This window comes from Lissotriton vulgaris, chromosome 12, assembly GCF_964263255.1.
Source record: "Lissotriton vulgaris chromosome 12, aLisVul1.2, whole genome shotgun sequence".
NCBI classification, from domain to species: Eukaryota; Metazoa; Chordata; class Amphibia; order Caudata; family Salamandridae; genus Lissotriton; species Lissotriton vulgaris.
The window spans coordinates 222,809,847-222,816,649 of NC_141700.1; the positions used below are offsets into that span (position 1 = coordinate 222,809,847).

General features: G+C 43.1%; 1 pseudogene; it reads right to left on the minus strand.

The window, feature by feature from the left end:
- Window positions 1–1,802: 1,802 nt before the first annotated feature.
- Window positions 1,803–2,492, minus strand: LOC147673830 (glutathione S-transferase P 1 pseudogene; annotated as a pseudogene).
- Between the last annotated feature and the right edge of the window lie 4,311 nt (window positions 2,493–6,803).

Sequence of the window (6,803 nt, forward strand, 5' to 3'; positions counted from 1 at the left end):
CGCTATGACCATCTGATAGCCAGGCACAAGCTATGTCCGATAGATATTCAGCTAATTCTGCTTCCCCTCTGGTGCCTCCTGAAGTGTACATATCTGCGTAACATAACCAGAATTATTCAGCAATATCCTGAGGCGTATAGTGTTCTTCTCCCTGTGCATCTACTATTTTTGAAATATGTTGATGTTCTGTGCTGAATTTAAGCTTTTTGGAAAGATTACATCCAGCACTCGCCTTCACTCAGCTGCCAGTAGTCCAATCTGGACCAGCTGCTATACGCTGGTGTAACATGTGTCATCTCCTGTGTCTTGTGATGTTGCAGTCGCCATGCATCCCCCAACCCAAACTCAAACATTGCCTTGTTTATGCTTTTTGCCACTCTGGGGGTGCGCCCTCCCTGCAGCCCTGATTTGTCTTGTTCTGGGTCTAAATGAATGCGTTTTGAGATCCCCACCCCATAATACCTCTGCTTCTGGCCAACCTCACAGTACAGTAAACATTTTCGTAAAGCAGTCAGTATCATCTGCAATGGGACCATATATATTCACAATAGTCAACAGTGTTAACCCCAGTGTGCCATGCACCATGGCACAGCGTCCCTCGTCATCTGCATAGATGTTGATGGGAGTGAACCGAAATCCACGCCTCAATAAAATGAGCACCCCCTCGCATAGGACGAGTAAGTTGAGGCAAGTTTATACCCAGCCCATTTGGCCTCCATCTTAACATCCGATTGCCATGTGAAATGCGTTACCTGTCTGATTTTCTTAGTATTTTTAATTTAATTTTTATTACTTTATTCGGTTAATCAACAATAACCATAAAGTATACAACATGAAAGTTCATTTACAACGAAGTATCACACATAGTTCATCATAAAGACGCAATTCACGCTAAAAAAAACAATTAAAATTCATCCATACAAATTGATTTCCGTAATATAAAACTTTTTTTAAAAATTCTAAAATAGTTGCAACCGTTAATACTGTGTCCAATCTATGTAATTCAAAAAATGCTGGGCGGCATCTATTTACATTCATTTCCTTTAAGATTTGGATAATAAGTTTCCTACGAGGTAATGTACAGAATTTGCAGAAAAATAAAATATGAATGTCCGATTGTCCGATTGGGCTGAACAGTCCTCACATGGGCACATAGTTAAATCATGGGACCAGGTGTTCATAACAGGGAAACTTAAAAGTCTAAAAAGGATATTTATCCTGAAACGTGTTAGGACAATCCTCTCATAATTAGTCATGTATAAGGTTAAATATGGCTGCAGTTTGTCCCAAGTTAATATCAGTTTGTGTCAACAAACAGTCTTTTTCTTTGCTTCCTCATTTGCTCTTTTCTCTTTGAGGTATTCCATATATTGTTTTTTCTTTTTTTTTTTTCACATTTCTGATCATTTATTTACCTCGAATGGTACAAAAAACATTCAAAGATTCACATTATTTGGTCCTTCAGAGATGGACATTTAAGAGATAATGTGTTCAGACTATCCATTAGTTATCCTAGTTTACAAAAGTTACTAAGAGCTGAACTACTTCACTTCCCAAAGACCTACACAAACGCTCACCCCTGGAGAGCTCCATGGAAGTCCCTTGAGTCCTGAAACCTTAGTAGGGTTAGACAAGTGCTGTGAAGGAGCCCTCAGCCTAGGTGCAGGCGGCTACAGGGTGCTTTACCACCCAACACTTGGAATAAAGGCAACTTCTTGTTGGGTACAAGGGGCAGGTGGGCAGTAGAAGTTCATCTTTTGAGGTGGCCTGCCCCCCCACCAGTGATCATGCTTGACTACGGATCACTGTTTACCATTCCCATTGATAGGGCGAGCCTTGCGGGCATCTGACTCCAAGAAAGCCTTGAGGTTGGGTCGTGCAGAGAGGTGCTCAACGTATGCGTGGAGGACAGGGAAGTCCTTCAGGCAGTCTTGAGCGAGCACCAGGTGTGCGAGCAGGATGTCCAGGAGAACATAGTCCGCGTACGAGATTTGTTTCCAACAATGAACCCTTTCCCGCTGTGATTCTTGGACAGGAGACACTCAAAGTGTTGAAGATCTTTAGGCAGGTTTTCAATGTACGGAGCCTTTCCATCCTCGTAGTTCTGGTAGATCATCTTGGCGTACTTCATGCGCAGGTCTTCCATGCCATCAGCAACCATGTCCATGTTGGCCGCTTCATGGTTGTCCTTTCCGTAGAGATCGTGGTTCCGGGCCAGGTAGCGCAGGATGGCGTTGGACTGGTACAGCTCAAAGTCTCCATCTTTAAAGCCCAGCAGCTGCCCAAACACGCATTTCTTTTTGAGGTCTCCTTAGGTCCAGTGGTCAAAGGTCACCACGTCCTCCTTCCAGTCCTGCCCCTGGTCTGCCAGCAGCATGCGGGCCGCCTCCGCGCCACCTCGCACGTTGAAGTAGAGGAAGGTGTAGCTGTGCATGTTGCTCGTGGGCGTCTCAAGGCCGGGGCTGCTGCTGAGGCTGTCGGGCCTGACGCCGGCTGGGCTGGTGCTGAGGCCGGCGGGGCTGGGGCGGCCACACTTCTGCTGCTGCTGCACCTGTGGACTGGACTAGAAGGAGACCAAAGGACCATAAATTGTTTTTTCAATATCTTCCTTGGGATATTAACCATTGTGAGGGGATCATCAAAATATTTTAGGCAGTCAATTTCAACAAGGAAACGCAAGCGATTTGATCCTGCTCACATTTTCTAAATTTAGAACATCCCTAAAAATAGCGCGATTCAATATGCACTCATTTGTTGTCCAGACCCTATGCCTGAGAAGTATAGGCTGGATTTTAATTATATCTACAATGTGTGGCTGGCCAAGTTCTGTGTGGCAAATATAGGTTGTGGCCCTCTCAGGTACGGCTAGGATGTGCTTCAAAAACATATTTTCCACTATTTGGATTGAGTTTGTGTTGGCATATCCCCAGAGTCCTGATCCATAAAGAGCAACTGATATACAGGTAGCATTGTATATTTTTAAAATTTCCCTGATCGTTTTTTTCCCCATTTTTTTAATAAAGTTTTTTAGGGCCATTATTGATTTTGAGAACAAAAGGGTTCTTGCTTTTACCGCACTTGCCCATGTGCCAGACTCGTGGAACAGGATACCTAGGTAAGGAAAGGTAGGGGTGGAATCCAAGGGACTATCATTTATATACATGATTTTTCTTCGTTTATTACTAGCTGCGCCACAGTTCATGGAGAAAGTTTTCGTACAATTAATTTTTAGATCCAAGTTTAACATGAAATTATTAAAAGATGTTGTCAAGCCCTGTAGGGCAAGGGGTGTCCGTGCCAATATGACCGCATCATCTGCATACAAGAGTGCAGGGATTGATCTTTTGGCTACCATAGGCATATCCCTACACTCTTGCAGCAGAGTGCGTTCAAGACCATTTATATAGACTAAAAATAAAAAAGGGGCCAGGACGCACCCCTGACGTACCCCACTGCCTATCCCAAAGGATCTAGTTGCTGTGGCACCTGAATATAGTTCCCTTAGAAAACAAATATTAGTTTCTTCCACCCCTAAACTTTCTAGTATTGCTCAGAGTTTGCTATGGGAGACACAGTCAAATGCAGACATAAGGTCAACAAATGTAAAATATATACGCTCCCCCATTACCCTGGTGTATTTTTGGTGCATAATAAATAGATTTAGGCCCTGCTCTACTGTTCCTACTCCTTTCTGGACACCATATTGCAGGTCACTAATTATCCCATTATCCTCTGCCCAGCTCTGAAGTCTCCCTAAAATAAATATACCAAGGATCTTTATGGATGAATCTAAAAGGGAAATGGGTCGATAGCACGCACAATTCTGTCTATCTCCCTTCTTGAATATTGGGACGATTACCGAAGTAAACCATGAGGCATTTAGACCCCTCGCAAGGGCATCATTAAAAAGTTGTACTAACATGGGCCCCCAAAGCTTAGTATTGTGTTTGAACAGGTCTGCTGGGATACCGTCTGGGCCAGTGGCTTTTCCGCCCTTGGTTGTTCTAAGGCTCGCCATAACTTCTTCCAAGGTTACAGCCAATTTCAGGTCCTTGGCCCTTTTTCCCCCAAATATATCAGATAGAGGTTGGTGTGCCCCTTGTGTATGGCTATACAGTTTAGAAAAGTGGGCAACCCATTCGTCCTCAGCGATCGCTATTTCTATGCGTGCTTTTGTATCATCATAAAGAAGGGGGGCATTTACCGCTTTCCAGAAGGCAGAAGGGTCTCTAGAGAGTGAAGCCTCACAAAGGGATTCCCCGGCCTCCCTTTTAATTGCACTTTTCTGTTTTTTCAGTGCCTCATTATAGGTTTTCCTTAACCCTCTGACCAATAATAGGTCGCGAGGAATCCCGTGTAGGGCATTTTTAAGATCAGAGAGTGCCTTTGTGCATGCGGAGGCGAACCATCTCCTATTACTTTTTCCCTGATTCTTTGATTCAACCCACAGACTATCCTTGATAGTGGATGCAATAGAGTTAAAATGTTTAATTATACACTTGCTGTCTGCGTGCTCATCCAGACAGATCCTAAAACTTTCTGAGCATTTCGTCACCAGTTTATACAAAAATTTCTCTGGGGCCAGTTTACTCCATTTTAGTGAGTAACCGTTTTGTCTTCCAAGTATCACGTCTGGGACTGACTGCCTAATTGACCCTTCCCTATCTAAATCCCGAAATGGGTTTTTGATCTCCACGGTTAATGGTCGGTGATCACTCAACACAACATCAAGGGTCTTAGATGTTTTAATCTGGCGTCCATAGCTGTTAGGGGAGAAAATAAAATCAATTGTGGTGGACGCTCCCCTACCAATAAAGGTCGGGACAAACGGGGATACTACTTGAGCAATTTCATTTACATGCCCCAGATTATAAGTAAACAATATTTCGTTTAGTAAGTCCCCACATGTGTTATGCTCAAAGTGGGTAAGGCTAATATCCTGTTCCAACATAAGACCACAGATACCTTGTCGGCCCTGTTTACAAAGAGCACAATTAAAATCCCCCCCCCCCCCATAAGATTGATACTTCTTTTATATTTGTGTCCATTTCATGTTTAAAGTCAACACCCAACATTTTTATAGTTGAAACAATGTCAATACTTGGGATGTTGTTATAAAAATTTACAATAATAACACTAGCAGCCTTATTAATACCTATCTTTCACAGCTGATAGTAACTATTTTGGGATAGTAGTTCTACTCTCTCATAATTAAGCTGGATAGACAGGTACAAAGTCAGGTCACCCTTAGCTCTCCCATGTATTCCCCCCACTGCAGGTGTAAACAAGGTTTTATATCCGCTAATATGTATGGGCCCTGTTAACCAAGTTTCCGGTAGACCCATAATATCATACCTATTTACAATGCTTTCCCATATAGGGTTTTTTATTTTCGATTTTAAACCTGCCACATTCCAGAATATAAGGCTACAAGTTTCCTTCTTTTCAATATTACTAGTAGAAATCCTAGACACAATACCCACAACTGGGGGACAGCCCTCGCCAGTTCACCCATTTCAACTAGACCTCCAGATATTCCACAGTCTCCCACCCTCGCTATTTCGGTACCACAGATATACTTGGTCCGTTCCCCCTCTTGGATGGTGGGGCTCTCTGAAGAAACAGGATCTACAAAATTTTGGTCAGCCATCCCCTCGCAAGGCATAAGTACCTCCATATTTGCCTTGTCTATCTCACTATCATGACGAGTATGTTTTATGTTAATGCCAGGGATATCGCTAATATGTCAATCTACCGCTTCAAGGCCTGAAAGCAAATCAAACCGATTGGATGTTGGTATATTGTAGTTATTTAGGGCAGGACCTGCAGTACTCACAAAATAGGTGTTTTCTGTTCGGGGTCTTTCAAGGGACATGTGTGGTGATCTGGGGTAAAATCGCCTAGTTCCCATGTTACTATTCCTCCATCCTCTATTTGAGGTTGCCAGCTTTGGAGGTAGGGAATCACACGTTTGTCCCTGAAATTCACTATAACCAGATCTCCTGCTATATCCTTGATCATGTGCCCTAATCACCCCACCCTTCTAACAGTTAAGATTTTCCCGTTAATGTTAGGATACTTTGTTTTTAGTTCCTGATACCCTTCAATTTTCCCATTTACGAGCTCAGGCACCCCTGAGAGAACGCTCACACAGGGTGCCGCCTCTGGCGGTAAATCAATATGAGTGATAGTTCTATTTAACCTGCCCTGGTTACTGCCTTGCCTTTCTAAGGTTTTATGTCTGTTAATCTGCCCTTCTTTAATTGCGGCAATCTTTGATAGGGTAGGTATATGGGTTGGTTTTGGGTCCTGCGTATTAGGAGATGGTACTCTCAGCGGGGCCGGTTGACTTAGAATATTTTTCACCGCCCCATTTATTTTGCCCAAATTAATTTCAGTGGAGTTCTGAGATTGCGGGTTATCTGCCAATTTCTAAATAAGTACAGCATTTGACTTTGTTACGTCCTCTATGATCCCCACCTTTTCTCATATTCTCTTGACTCTTTCTACTAGCGGTAAGATCAGAGATTTTACTAAGAGTTCAATTTGTGCCAGTAGATCTGAGGGTGGAGTTTGTGCGGGTATTTGTTGTCCTAAGTAATCATTCATATTTCTGGGGGCACCGCTACTAGCCTTTGGGGGGTTTATATACAATTTTTCTAATTTCGCTAATCTCCCCCTATGCTTAGCTCCCCTACACTTCCTTTTAGTAGAAGGGGCCTGTCCAAGTGCAATAGATTGCAAATTATCTTTAACTGATGGGATAGGGGAAGTGCCTAGAAGACTCTCCTCTGATATAATTT